A 15268-nucleotide genomic window follows, 5' to 3' on the forward strand; every position below is an offset into this window, starting at 1 on the left:
CCTTTACATTTTATTTAATGGTTGTTCTGATAATATAACCTTTAGATTTTATATAAGCCTGAAATGGTAACGTGAAGACAGGAAAGCAATAAGACTGGGGCTCACAAAGGCTGAGAGAATATGGCTGTCCTTCGACTGTAATTTAAGGCTGCAGCAAAGGTCCATGGGGGCATGAACTGCTGCAGCAGGAACTGGTAAGCAAAACCCTGCTTTTATTATAGAGTTCAGTTTGAGCTAGCATGACGATGTTTTGTACCGAGATGCTCTTGAAGAAGGCTGATTAAAAAAAACATCTTCGGCACCAGCCACCTTAGCACATGGCTGTTCCAGAGTAACTTTGTTTTTTTGGGGGGATGGGAGGCACAAGGCAGAAGAGAATTCTGGAAAACTCGGAGAGGAGCAGTGAGTTCATCTTATGTTAAATCTTTACAGTGTGTGTGCTGCGTGTGAAGTTACTGGATGATGAATGGTATTCAGATATGTGACAGTATTGTAACATCTACCACTTTTTTTTTATTTGCAGAACTCATTTTGTAAAACCTGTAGCTATTGTAACAGTCTGTGGATTGTGGTATGGGCTGCCACCTCCAGCAATACAGTCTTCTCTGCACACACAGTACAACTGTGTATAACATCCATTGTGGGTCTTCTGACCACTGTAGTGTCCTCTGTTTCTGGAATATTAAATATTCCAATATTCTCAGTTAAGGGGGCTTACAGTGAATTTATCCCTTTATGCAGTAAACGAAAGATTAACTAGCTGACTCAGAACATACCCAAATCCTGAAAGTACAAAGTCAATTATGTGTCATCCTCTGGATGGTGGAAGCTTAACAAGGCTGTGCCTGGTTGGTGTTAGCATTGAAAACGTCAATGGAAACAAATTTGTTTCTGTAAGAGTTGTAGTGAGCCAGTAGGTGGCACTATTCCTTGTAGACAACATACTCCAAAGTATATGACAGGAGACAGTCTGCTGTAAGATTTGATATTAAACCAAGGTTCTGACTACATGGTTGTGAAAGATACCATGACACTGCTCTTAAGAGCAGAGGAGTTCTTAACGAGCAAGGGCCTAACCCAGCAATCAATGGGCACAAGGTGAGATACACCCTTGATGGGATGCCTGTTCATCACAGGGCACAAACACAAACTTATACCCAGGCCAGTTTTTACAGAAACAAATTAACCTACCAGCATGTTTTTGGAGGGCAGGAGGAAACTGGAGCACCCACAGGAAACCCATGCAAACATGGGGAAACATACAAACTCCACACAGATAGCACCACAGGAACTGAACCCAGGGCCCAAGTACTGTGAGACAGCAGTGCTAACCACTGTGCCACCCAAGGGATATATTGTTCAATTTATAGAAATACCCTTGTGTGTGGCTTATGTATTCTCAGCATAAAAAACTTATCACTTTAAAAAAATCACAAGATTATTTTCAGGAAATTCTCATGTCTTTAGTGGACAACCATGTGACTGCTCATTAGGTTCTGATCCCTAGGTGCCACACTTTATCACTGCTCATTCTACAAATATTCACCGTTGCTGAAGTGCAGCAAGTAGGGCATCCACAAATGTATAATTCTCATCCTGCGAGAAAGTCATTGTTATATGAGCGCCATGAGGACATACATTGTCCTACTGGAATGTTGTCATGTCAGGATAAGCCCACAGGAAGGGTAATAACTAAGGTCTCAGGACTTGATCAGTGTTCTGCCCTGCAGTCAGTTAGCCATCAATCACTCAAGTGAAGTATTGTACAGGCTAGATGTTCCTGCCCCAACCTTAGCTGTTGATTTGTCTGTAATCCACACTTACTGTATCATCTTATTCTGCAGCACAATTACCAATGTCCACTAGGATGGTATTTTCAAAACTTTGATTAATTGCTAAAGGGACTTAGCTGCACTGATTGTGCATTGACCTACGGTGACTTCTTCCAGCTCCCAGACATACAAATGGCACAAAAGCATTATTCTCTTGTTAAACAGGGCATACTAGTTTGTTTCTGCATTTTTCTTTCTTGATTTTTACCTGGCCTGACATTCTAACTGAGGTTAAACCAGTTCCTCACCTGTGCCTAGCCACTCTCCCACTAATGAGGTGGTCCAGGGCTCAAGTCAGTCAAGTGTATCATGGTCGGTCATGAATGATTAATTAACCCAGTGATGCCAAAAACATTTAAGCAATATCCAAAAATTGGTATAATTGTTTTCTGTAAATACACATTAATAAATGGAGTGAAGAGTTATGCTCAGTGGATATTATATACTGTATAGGTAACTATGTGTATTTGTTTTACACTGAAATATTTCTTACTCAACTTCAGCATCTTAGTTGTGAGAAACAATGATCAAAAGAATCTTCTGGTTTACTTTCATTAGTTATGTTCTGAGTAAATGATTGAGAGTGTCAAAAGTGTAGGATAAAAGACAGAAGACAGAACCTAAAAGCTTGTGTCAGGCAAGATTTGACCTTGCTTGAGATCATCTAAAGGACTCGATCGGAGCTAAATGTTTGAACCTTGCTAAGAGAGTTTGCTATTCTGTTCCTTTTAGGAAACTTGGATTTCCTGAGTGAAAAGTCCCTTGGTTTAAAACAACCTTTCTTGCTTAGTGGGTGCATTTTAGAATAGGGAACTACAGTAGCCTCCCAGTACTTTTGTGGAATCTGGGCTTGCAGACTGAGAGATTTAATTGTAGGATGTATTCTATTAGTTTACAAGGCAGCTTATCTCTTATTATGGCCTTTGTATTACGAGTTGAATACTTACTAAGAGTCCGAGATTTTTCTGTATGGTAAGGATGTTAGGCCACTGAGATGCTTTGTCTGTAAAAATGTACTGCAAATAGGAAAACCTGTGTGCTGTATGTTTATCTTGTGTGTAGTGTAGTGTTTGTAGTGTAACTGTGAATAAATATGTGTTCAACTAAGTGTGCTGGAATTATTACTCTTTTCTCCAAAACTGCCAGAGAACAAAGCATTTACGTGCCTCTAACTATACCAACCGTTTGGTTATATTCCTGGCAAAATCCTTACAAATTGGGGGTTAAGATTATTTATTTTTCTTATTGAGGTAGCCACTTGGTCAATTCCTGTTATTCACCATTTTGTGCCCCCCATTCGTAACAATATACTGTATATACAGTAATGTAATGATGATGCCTATGAATTGACAACACAAACATTACTCTATTAATAGGCTTTTGAAGCCTATTTTTTAAACTATAGATTCCATCTGACATATTTGTTTCCTAGAAAGTGTTGCCAACTGACTTTTATTGATGCTGTCTTACTACTGTAAATCATTGAGACGCTTTCAAGCTATATTGATAAACTAAGTCACCTTAATTTATATTGCCATAGTAGTAAGAATGCTTTTAAGTAAATTAGAATATCTGTGGGTGTAAATAACCATTTGTAACATAATATTTTAGAAGACAGTCATGAATAAGTACATATGATACAGTACAATATACGCTCTTGTAAATAGTAAATCCTTAAACATTGAGAGCACATAATATTTAAGAATCACACTGAAGTCATGTTATCTTCCCAGATAATGAAATGTAAACTTGAAAGAAGTACAAATCCAGAAATATGCGCAATATGGAAAACTAAAAAAGGAAAACACAAATTGATACAAATATAATGTCCCAGTGTGATAAGCTGTGATCACCTAGAAAAAAAAAACAGCACAATGATGACATGTAAGAGACTGGTTCATATAGATCCCATTTTTAGACAGTAATATAATCCACAGAAAAGTACATTATGTGGTAGAATGTTTCTTAAATTATTTTTCCCTGTATTTAGATGTGACATTAAATCTGCCATGAACAAGAATCTGTCTTGATAAAACATAGTATAAACTGTAGTTCTAACACAGTAATGTACTCCAAGAAAAGCATTATTTAGTAGATATTTTCCCAAGTATGTTTTTTCTCTCTGTAGGTAGAGTATGACATTGGATATACAGTACCACCAGAATTATCCTTAGTAATATTCACTGTATATCTTTGGTACAGTAGAAGCTCTTTATCATTTTTGTTGTATTCCTTTGAATTTTGAAAGCCATCTCTAAGGATCTGTGAAATAATATTTTTTTCAACATGCTTTAATTGTTTCTTTGTAAAGAGTGGTATTACAGTAAAAAAAAGCAAGTGTTAGAAACATAACAAGAGACTACAAACCATATGACTGTCAGGCTCATGTCCATTGCAGTGCCAGCTATTGAATCTCTTCATAGATTTTTTTAGATGCATTGCTTCGCTTAATGCACAAAAGTTAACTGCACTGTTACAAAAGCTTTTCACAAAAATGTGTGGTAATGGAGTTAATTTGCATGATTCCAGTTGTGGGGGATTTTAACTCTCTGAAATTGTGCATTATACAGTAGAAATACTGTTTCTAATTTGGATGTTCAGTACCATTTGGGAAATGTAAGACATAACCCATCATTTTCTCATTGAAAGGAAATTATATTGAAAAAGTGAAATTAATAGGGATAATCATGTGGCTATGTCAGGGAATGTGACACCTTGTTCAATAAGCTTTTTTATGTTTTGGGTAAGCATGTATGTTGTAAGGTGGAGTAATGAAACCATGACAAAAATATTAAACATACTGTACTGTCAGTGCTCAGGAAGCTGACTGCATTGTTCTCATTTAGAAGGAGCAGCCAATAGACCTAAACTCTGTAAATCCCTTTTTGTACTATACCTTGCTATTCAACAATGGTGTATCTGTTGAGCTAGTCATCAGCTTCCGAAGGTCATAAACAATACAGTCAATGTACATGCAGTATGATATAGGTAGGTGATACAAACCAAGTCGAATAGTGATTTAAGCAGGCACATAGATGGGCATGTGGTCTTCTAGTTTATGTTTGATCCTATGTAGACCCATGTCATTGATATAATTCCAATAGTTTTTACATTTTGCTCTTGAGTGCTTTGGCTGTGACTCATTGATACCCTCAGGGCCAATTGAATTAATGTTCTTTGATCTTGAAAGTCTTCATGCGGAAAGCGCTTATCCCTATTTTAACACTTACACTACGTTCATTGCTATTATTGCAGCCTTTTACTATATAATAGTACAGCATCTAAGTTGTAAGCAATCCATGCAGAATCCTAACTAGTTTTACATTCTGGTGTGCTTAAGATATCCCATAATACTTGAGTTCCTTACAGACCAATGTATAAATAAATTCAAAAGTGCCAGATCTATTGAAGAAGGAAGAAGTTATTTTAAATCTTGCTTTACTAGTTAAAAATTTCCAGGTCACTCTGAATTAGCATTTAGCAAAATGGCATTTAACTAGATTTTTCCCTTCTGGAAAGCATCAACACTTTTGAAAGGTGAATATTATTTTCTCATTTATACCTGATTGTAGGCCTACTGGATATTTCAGGACCCAACAAATGTGTTTAGAAATGAAGCATTACAGTGAATAAGTCTTCAATGCAAAATCAAAACCTTAGCTTGGCAAAAATATTCTAAATTAAACAGAAACAGTATTGCACACAATTTGATGATAAATGAGCACAATGACTTTTCGTGAAACACAGAATGGCTTAATACATATTTTCTGATGAGTGACAAATGTGTAATTAGATGACTAATCACTGAAAGTTTTATTAAACATCATTAGTAAGAAGAGAAAAGAAAACATTGGTGTTGTTATTAATCAGTCCTCCATTTGGGCATGTTTTGTCTGGCTATGCCTACCTACCATGTTTGTCATTTTATCTATATTTTGGAATAAATGTCTTAATTGTCATGTGATTATTCACAACACTACACAGTGGTAGCTAAGCACATCCATTACAAGGCAGTTATTATACAAGGAGCTGTCCAGGCACTGAAATGTAACTTTATTTGCATCACAGTTACAAAGAATGTGAACGAAACCATACAACTCCTAAATTAAATGGAGTAATGAAAAATAAACGCAAAATGCTCTGCAAACTCTCCAATAACAAGATTTCAATTGGTTTTTCACGCTTAATGCATTGTCAGAATTGATGTTATTTGATATTTTTTTAGATAACTACAGTACACTGTAGTGCTATACTGTAAGCCTTCAGAGAAAAGATAAGCATATTGTAGATACCTATCAAATCTTTTTATTTATATCTACTTAATTTTTTGTATTTGTTTATTGTAAGATACTTTATCAATACATACTCTAAGAATGTTTTTTCCTGGGACAAGTTAAGCAGTTTATATAGGAGTGTTGCATACATGCCTTAGCTCAAGAAGCAAGATTTTTATTTTTCTGGAGACATAATCTGTAATTTGGATTAATTATTAAAGTCTATGGTGTACACATGCAAATGTATCTAATATTGTAAAACCTCGTTGTGTTCTGCCTTTTGTAACCCAACTCCAATGTAGACCACATTTAGATTGTATTTTTTTTATTTCACCTACTGAGAGAAGCCTCTTGTTTCACAAAGTGGAGAATATGTATAACTATCAGCATAGACATTGCAGACACGATATATTTTCATTATTTTTTAACAATTGTCTTCGTGAACTTGACATTTGTACATAACGTACTAAAATAAGAAAACACCTAAGCCACAGAGTGTGGTGTTAAACAATCATGCTTAACAGAAGGGAAAAAAAAAATACATTCAAGCATTTCAGTCAGAGTTAGAGTTCTGTTGCATAAATCATCGAAATGCGAAATGAACAGCAAGGATGAGCTTCCAGTGTTCTCTGCTATGGTCCCATCAAGTATTTAGATTTTAATGAGATTCATCTTGCAGTGATTTGCATATTGGAACGAGATCCATGCAAATATCAACAGCGCAAGTTATTATTATTCATTACATTTGTAGTGTGTATATAGACACTTAACGCCGGAAAGATGGACCTGCGTAGGCTATGTGTACAGTAAATGTACTATCACGCACCCGTTAAACACGCGTTCTTCCAGCGCGAATAATATAAAAAACCGAAATGAAAGTGCTACCTTGCACCAGCATGCCGTTTCCCCGTGTTATTTCAAAGAAGTGGCGTTTGTGCCTTCGACTACTCCACTCCGAGAAAACTGTGGGGAGATGAAGTCATTACAAACACCTGTCTCGTAAAAGGTTGGCTGTAGACAGAAAAGATCTCAGTCACAAACTAGTTAGTACATGGGATCAACAGAGTTACAGTACACTGTACGGTATATTGCAGTGGGACGGGGGTTTTAAGCAAAGGTGAGATGCAAACGGCTTATTTTGTCATGATTGATAACCCTTTATAGAAACTTTATGTTTCAGCTTGGAGTATAAAATCACTTACAGTAGATCAGAAAATAACTCGGCAGTTATACACTGGCAAACGTGTTATAACCAAACATGATTTAAATGACAGATATAGAAGAAAATCGTCCTGTAGTATATACTGTATGTACTGCAACATAAAGTATCAATGTCGTTGCTTTTATTTTTTATTATTGTAAAAGCAAATACTTTAAAGATTGATTTTTGACATTGAATAAGCCGTGCAAGTACAGTACGTTGTTGCAGACTTGCTGCTCTGTCTGAAAACTGACTACAGCAGTATTTTCTCCATCTACCGGCCTTTCTGTCCATTAAATTGCTGATGGATGTGGCCGCTTACTGTATATAGAATGGATTCTTTGCAGTCAAAGTAGTGCAGTCTTCCGCGGGCTGTGGGTTCTCGAATTGTTAAGTTGTATCATGCAGAATTGAATTTTCCGACTGGCTGCTAAGAAAAATGACATTTGTACTACAATCCAGAAAGATAGCTCTAGGTTTTGCTCGAGTAACTGCTAAAGATAGGAAATGCGCAATACACATACAGATTGCATCTGCTTCTGCACTTCCATGTAATTTTAAGAAACGGTTAAGTCTCGAGCTGTGATATTCAATCTAACCGTTTAGTCCACGCTAGGGAGTTTTGTTCAAACACCATAAAAATAAGACTAGTTAGACTTTCATAAAACATTTTGACCAAGAACATACAGTACAGTATATGATGCAGGTTTTCGTATTTCATGTTATGTACAGTGTCTTGATATTCTTTCTGTAAATGTGATTCCCTAATGTTTCTGTTCACTGTGCTCTCTATCGTTAATTGAATTTTTAGTGATTTCCCAACGGCATTTATAAACGATCTTTGAAAAAATTGTGTCTTACAACACACTTTATGACAGGCAAAGTTATTCGTTATTCTACATCTACTTACGAAACATTTTTTTTACAGGATTGTACACTGCGTTTGGTACACAGTTGCCCAATAGGTAAACTATAGACTTTTATTTTGTAACTCGAAGTTTACAACTTTATATGGAACCTTCTGCCTTGTATAATCCTATTGTTGTTGGCTGTGTTACATTGACAAGGCACAACATAAAGGCTGAATAACCAATTTAATTACCAGTCATGAAAAATACCAAACAGACAACAGTTTGTCACGGATCCCATTAGGTAATATCAGTGGAATTCACATACATCACTGTCTTAGTCATAGTCATTGGTTTTATTTAACCTACTTCAATGTACAATCGTTGAAAAGCTATTTAAATGAAGTAAAATCGGCATGGTAACTGAATACACTTTGTTAAATGTTGTTTTCTCTTTCAGTCACCTTGGAAGAGCAAACTGATTTGATTAATTTCAGTTCTGAGCAGGTAGTATTCAACTCAAAAATGTAAATTATTTTCTAAATCTATTCTGTATTTAAACTACAAGTATCCTGAAATATGAAGCAATCTTTTTGCAGATCAAGCACGTTAACTTTAGACTTAAAATGGAGAAGGACATCTATGAGCGCGTGATTTTTTTCTTCGTTTTTCCATCTTACTTTTCCTATTCTGGTTTATCACGTAATGTGAAGTAATTCTAGTCTTTTAATGTTGTTGATGTTTTTTTTTTCCCATCTGTAACTTGCTATGGTCTGTTTCAAAAGTAATTACAAACTAAAAATAGGAAATAGCATTGCTCTTTTGTTCAGTTTACTATCGTTAAACACGACACCAGTACTTTCTATTTTCAAAAATGAAATCAAAGGGTAATATTAAAGGGATAAATATAAATTCCAAATGTACGGTTGGGAACGTTGAATAATTAATTTGCTTGTATGGACCAATATTGGGAATTTCTGGAATTCGACAGCATGAAGGGTCTCTGCACAGATTGCACTTTAATATTAGTCAACTGTAACTCACTGTTTCATTTTAGGCCTTATCTGAATTCACTCTGACTTTATTTTGTTGCGAGGGGCGCTACCTTTAAGTATTACATCAGTGCTGCTATAACTGTTTTAGTTCTTAGAAAGTTTTTTTTATGAATCCTCGAATGAAACCACGATTTGAACTAACATGAAAAGGCTCGGCTAAACACTTTAAAGCTAACTGGTCCATTGCCAGTCATGTAATTGGTTTTTATCTACGTTAAGCACTTGCAGTACGCATCTGCACAAGTACGCAGCAGATGTCGAGCAATTAATAACTATATTTTAAAACGATCCGAACAAATATGAGCACATACAGAATAAACAGTATGTAATAAACAATAACAGAATTTAGAAACAATACATATTTAACGAATGGCAACATTTGTTTTACTGGATTGATGTTATTTAAAACGTGTAATGTATTTAGAACATACGTGCATTACTGTTGAACAAGTCCTTTCTTTTTTGTATACCCCGCATGTTCACATATTTCAGAAAAGCAGTCATTAATCCCAGCTTTAATTGTCACAGAAATCCCAATATGACATTTCATACAAAATCGTGGGGAAATGTTTTTTAGGTGTTTTAAATATTTTATCGCATCCCCTTTAAAATTAAAAGAGGTGAGAATGAAGCAATTATTCATTACACTACATGCTTTTTTTATTCTCAAGTGTTTCACTTTGTTTCAGTACCCGATTTAGGTTTCACAAACTTACATTCTCCTTTAATGGCGCAATGTGAAGAATTACAGATTGGAAAACGACTACATTCTCAAGTATGAGCATCGGACACTTTGGCTTTATTTAGAAATAAATGTATAATTAATATGATTCCAAGCAGTTAAATGCAATGCTGCTATGTAATTATTCAAAGTGGGTATGAGCTATCTTTAGGACCCAGCGGAACGCTCAAGTCTTGAAGCAGAAGAAGGCTTGCTTGCAATCCCTTATATTAGCTGGCATTTGGAGAAGATTGCTTATCTCTGAAACATCTCTCCCAGCTGTGCTAGGTGGTGGCTCCGGGAGCGTTAATTATTACCTCTGTCCTTGAAGTTTAAGTCCCATTTAAATACAGACCCGTGTAAGCAGAAAGGATGCATTAGAGAATTCAGATCTAGAAGAATCATTGTGCTATGTATATTTCATCAAATGGACTCTCCAAGTGTCTAATCTTTCAAACCATCATCGCTATGAACACTGACATTTCTGCAATGAGTAGAGGAATGCGTGGAGGAAGCTGGTACAACATTTTGTAGAGGATATCCTTGGTGCTAGGGTTGGAGTGATTTATGTCCCCTTTGAGTTTCCGAGATACGTGCTCATAGAAAACAGACGAGAGAATGAAATTTTCACTTACAGGAGTTGCATTTGTTGGTTTTGGATATGGAGAGTGAAGCAATGGAGACTGCCTGAAAAAAAGTACGATTAAAAGTTTAACAAGAGGCTTTTTGGGGGAAACATTCAGTGCAATAGTTATCCTAGCATCTTGGAAAGACAAGAGACGGAATCCTGACTATCGTTTTGGGAAATACTGTCAGTTTTCTTACTGCCCGTGTTGTAATCGCGCTGACCTAGCGAACCAAACGGTGATCACTCATTTATTCTGAAGTGCCAAGAGCCACGCTCAGATCCCACTCCGAAATCTGAAGGTGGCACGCCGTTTCAAGATTGACTTGCTTTACGAAACCTTTAAACCCTTTTATTTAGTCAGCTCATTAAACTTTTGCATCATCAACTTTTTTTTTTAGCAATGCCCCATTTTTCTTGAGCTCATCAAATTTAGATTAACACGTATCTTAAAAAGGATCCAGCGGTCATTCTTGAACTTGTTAACCACTTAGAAAGATTGGATCTTCGTACTGCTATTTCCAAAGGCGTGTCTTCTTCGCATTTGTAAGTATTTTGCTTCAGTGAAGTGCTTATTATTTTGTCCCTGTGCTAATGCATTGTAAATTGGAGCTAAAAATGATTAATTGCAGTGCTTTGTGCAAAAGATATACAATAGATAATTTAGTTTTGCAACAATTTAAAACAACTTTAGTATTGCCTTTTATTTTGCCCTTCCCGTCCGAGTAATTACCGCAATTCTTGGTGAGCTGCTTTGCTTTTTCATCATGAGTGATACAGTTTGTAAAGCAACTGCTTTTAATAAAATGTAACTTAGGTCTGGAGCTGTATTTTACAATATTAAAGTGATCGAAGTACTTGCCCATGGCAGAATAGGTTGTGAAGTAGATTTTAAGTTTAGGATTTTATGGCGCCCTCTGCTGGGACATAAATATTTTTCCTTGGAATTCGTCACCGCTGTTTTTAGGATTACGTGATGCTGGGAGAGGTTCTATTTCAAATAATTAAAATCAGTTAATAATTTTATTTTTGTAATGTAACGTTGATTAAAGTATTAATTGTAATAATTATTATGCAATAATGAAGGCCCCAGTCTGTCGGTTTTAATGAACTAGTGAACCGTATTTGAATATGGTGTTCATTCAAAAAATTATTATTCATACTAGAATGACGATGACATTCTCTGTCGTCACCCACGTGTGTTTTGCTTTTCGTCTACTTTAGCACTACATATTAAAATAGAACTTTGCCCTTGCAGATTTGGAGGAATACATATTTAATGTATTGATTAAATGTATTGCTTGTACAGTATCATATACTTGGAAAATCTACTTAGGAAGCTGGTGTTTTACTATTTTTGTGTACATCAATGCAAAATGGAAGACTATGTAATTTACATGTTTCAGGAAGGTATCCTATACGGATTCCATCTAAAGTATAGTAAGCTGAATATAGAAATATAGTATAGAAGTTCCTATATAATGTGCTATAATGGATATATACAACCATTATTCTATTAGAAAGATCATCTCTGCAATGCATCATCTTTTTTAAAAAAGTTGAAAAGCTCTTTTCATTGACTACGTAGTTCCAATGAACCCTGATAGCACTTTGGCAGTACTGTATGTCATCATTGACAGAGACCAGGTTGCCTTCTTAATGGTTTGTGTTTTAATTTGAATTGTGTGTTGTTTATAAAAAAAACTTTATGTTGCAAGATTCTGTGACAATCAAAACGATCATTTTCATGTCAATATGATATACCGGATTTTTACCTTTATCATCTTTTTGTTTATTTTTTAGTCAATGTTCTGCTGAAACCTTTTTGCTGTAAACCACAGTTCATTTATTTGTTCTGCTCTCAATGCATGTTAACATCACCTGGTTGTAAATAGTTTGTGTGGACATTTTACACATGGTATAATTTGTGTGCAAGCTTAGTTTTTTTAGTCAGCCATTTTAGTAAAAGTTTTTGTTTTCTCTCCATAATGTACAATGATTTGGATGTTGTTGGGCGGAGGCAATGCTATAGAGAAAATACTGAAGGAATGATTCCATTCCTTGATGTCTCAGTTCACTGGCATACATTGTCAGCAGAGCTGAAGAAACTAACCCCCTAGCTAAGCAAGTAGACATAAATTGTATCATGAGAGTCACACTCTATAAAGCACTGGTGCTTTCACGTAAACTCTATATGGCAGCGCAAGTAGGAAGTCATAAGCATGACTATGAAGTAATTCAGGCTTGTCCTTGCTGCTGTGTTAAATAAATCTTTGTTTAAATGCCTTGCATTTATAAGGTCCATAAATTAGCCCCATAAATACAGTATCTATTATGTTAAAATATACTCACAGGAGTTGGCTAAACCTTTAAATTTGCCTGTTTTTCATAAACAACTAGGTCTAAGTTGTTTGACATTAACCTTAAAAATGTCTTATTTTCTTTTAAAAAGTATAAGGTAATATACATATTACTTAATATAAAAGTAAAATAAAAATAAAGTAAAATGTCTTTTATTTGCAATTGCCACTGCATTCCAATTTGTTTTTTATTCAGCCTTTAATTTGGGAAGATTAAAACTCAACTATTGTCTGCACATCTAATATACACAATAGCTTAGTTTCCATTATCTCTGTTGTATATCATTGAGATTCTTGAAGGAAAATATTTTTTCTAGCCCGATGCAACTTCTCAAACTCAACATTTTAATCTCAGAAAAATCTTCATTTAGATGGTTCAAATATAAAACACTTTTTACAGCTTTATAAAAAATAATAATGTAATAATGTAATGTATTTTAGTTTTTTATGTTCTCTAGCTATTGTACAGTATGTACATGCAATATTTGATTTGTGTTAAATCAAGAATGCTGTATTTGTTCATGAAGTAAGATCAGTATAATCCTTGAGATTTACTAAGTAGGAGATTCAAAAGGGTTGATTAGATTTTATTCAGTATTGGGCTGAAATCTGTTTATTTAGACTGTAAGTGATAAAGTAGAAAGTAATTGAGTAGTCTACTGTTGGGATGATATCAGTCATAAGGTTCCTATAGTACATAAACAGACGTGATAATGTAGAATGCAAAACGTATGTGATTTAAACTAATTACTGAGGTAATTGCTGAGTGTAGTCCTGTTTCCCTGAATTAAAGAATACCTATCAGCTTGGAAGAAATTAAGCACATTGATGCCACTTGATTCATTTTAAGGTGCTCTTTCTCCAAGCCCTAAAACAGCACACAACTCATCCACATCACTGGCTAGGTGGAGAAAACCTAAATGGAGTATGTACACTGCACTCAGAGATTACTCATATGGTGTAACCAGTGCTTGGCAGACATGACTGGATGCTGAGTTTAAAATACTAAACTATGCACGAGTGCCTGCAGGGATGAAATGTAATCAGACACAAGGGGGTGTTTTAGAACTTAAAAAATTCCATCCAGTGCCACTTTCGCCCCGGTCATAAAAACAGTGAAACATTTATGGCTTTTAACTTTAAAAAAAGATCTAATACATCATCTTCTTGATATAATCTGAACTTAAAAATATACTTTCCATTTATGAGATATGAGTAGATAAGCTGAAAACACAACACGTAACAGGGTCTATCAGAGCTTCATATATAACTTGTTATAAATGATGTATAGAATATTGAATAGGTGATAGGTGACCATAGTTAACAAGGCTGTTTTCCACTGAATCAGTATAGAGATCTCAAGAGCAAAGCTGGTCTCTGCTTGCAGTCCCAGATCCCCTGGTATCTATTTGTTATGGATGGTCACCCATCCACTCTCTGTCCCTGAAAGGTACACTGTTGAAAGGATTGTAATTCATCTTTTTTAAAGCTTGTATTTTTTTAAGCAGGAAATAAAAATGACTCAGAGATGTGGTCACAGGATTTTAAGAAAATTTGTGAGCTAGCACTTGATACATTGAAGCTATACATTTAAAGCATTTGTTTCTTATTTTTCCCACACTCACAGTCTTAAGATAGTCTGCAATCATTATAACAATTTAATGACAATGTTATTCTTGTTATAATGTTATTGTGCATATATTTTACTTTTTGGATGCATGTGTTTCAGCATGTGAGCCAAGGAGAATTTATGTGAGATGTGTGGTTGGGGTCCCACAGCTGTTGTTCTCTAAACTCACATTTTACCAGCTTTAGGCTGCAATAACATGGTGAAAGATGGTTAATCTGACCATATCACATTTACCCACCACTCTAGCCCATTGCCTGTGCTCTGTGCACCACTGGCCCTGCAAATGTTCGTTGGCAGGTGTGAAGAGCGTTTTGTGCACTGCAGCCCAGACTCTGGTGCAGGACTAGAATATCGGATGTTTGTGTGGTGCTCTTTTGTTTGTGTTAAAAGTGCGGAGTAGTAAAATTGTTGCAACTCTACCGTTGCCACCAGTGCGATGATGAAATCCAGTGAAATATTGGGCTTGGGTAACATGTTTTATTTCTTCCCAATCGTGAAAGCGATTTTAATATTAGTACGACAAAATAGAAATAGGGAGCTCATAACATAGGCTTTTGTTTACTCTGCCACTCTATCTCCAGCCGGCTTTCAAAAGTTGCCCATTTTTTCTTATCAACTATAGAACTTTACACTCCAAACACAAAAGATCATCACATAGATATCACAAATTCCAGTCTTCCGAAGTATCTTTGAGAGCATCCAGCTCTGTGGCTTTGCCTTGC

The 15268-nt window shown here is 35.5% G+C and overlaps 2 protein-coding genes across 4 annotated transcripts in view; both read left to right on the top strand.

The window, feature by feature from the left end:
• The window catches only part of selenoj (selenoprotein J), a 277040-nt gene that overhangs the window by 26651 nt on the left and 235121 nt on the right, over positions 1-15268 (top strand). The window lies entirely within an intron of this gene.
• Positions 7165-15268, top strand: part of ntng1a (netrin g1a) — a 118580-nt gene continuing 110476 nt past the window's right edge. For 2 of the 3 annotated variants that reach the window (XM_069194125.1, XM_015355668.2), the window contains exon 1: positions 10178-11102. The gene's annotated coding sequence lies outside the window, so the exon portion shown is untranslated. Of the gene's footprint in view, positions 7224-10177; positions 11103-15268 lie in introns of those variants that run through there. The other variant, XM_069194124.1, reaches the window with a different exon arrangement.

Source organism: Lepisosteus oculatus, chromosome 9 (assembly GCF_040954835.1).
Source record: "Lepisosteus oculatus isolate fLepOcu1 chromosome 9, fLepOcu1.hap2, whole genome shotgun sequence".
NCBI classification, from domain to species: domain Eukaryota; kingdom Metazoa; phylum Chordata; class Actinopteri; order Semionotiformes; family Lepisosteidae; genus Lepisosteus; species Lepisosteus oculatus.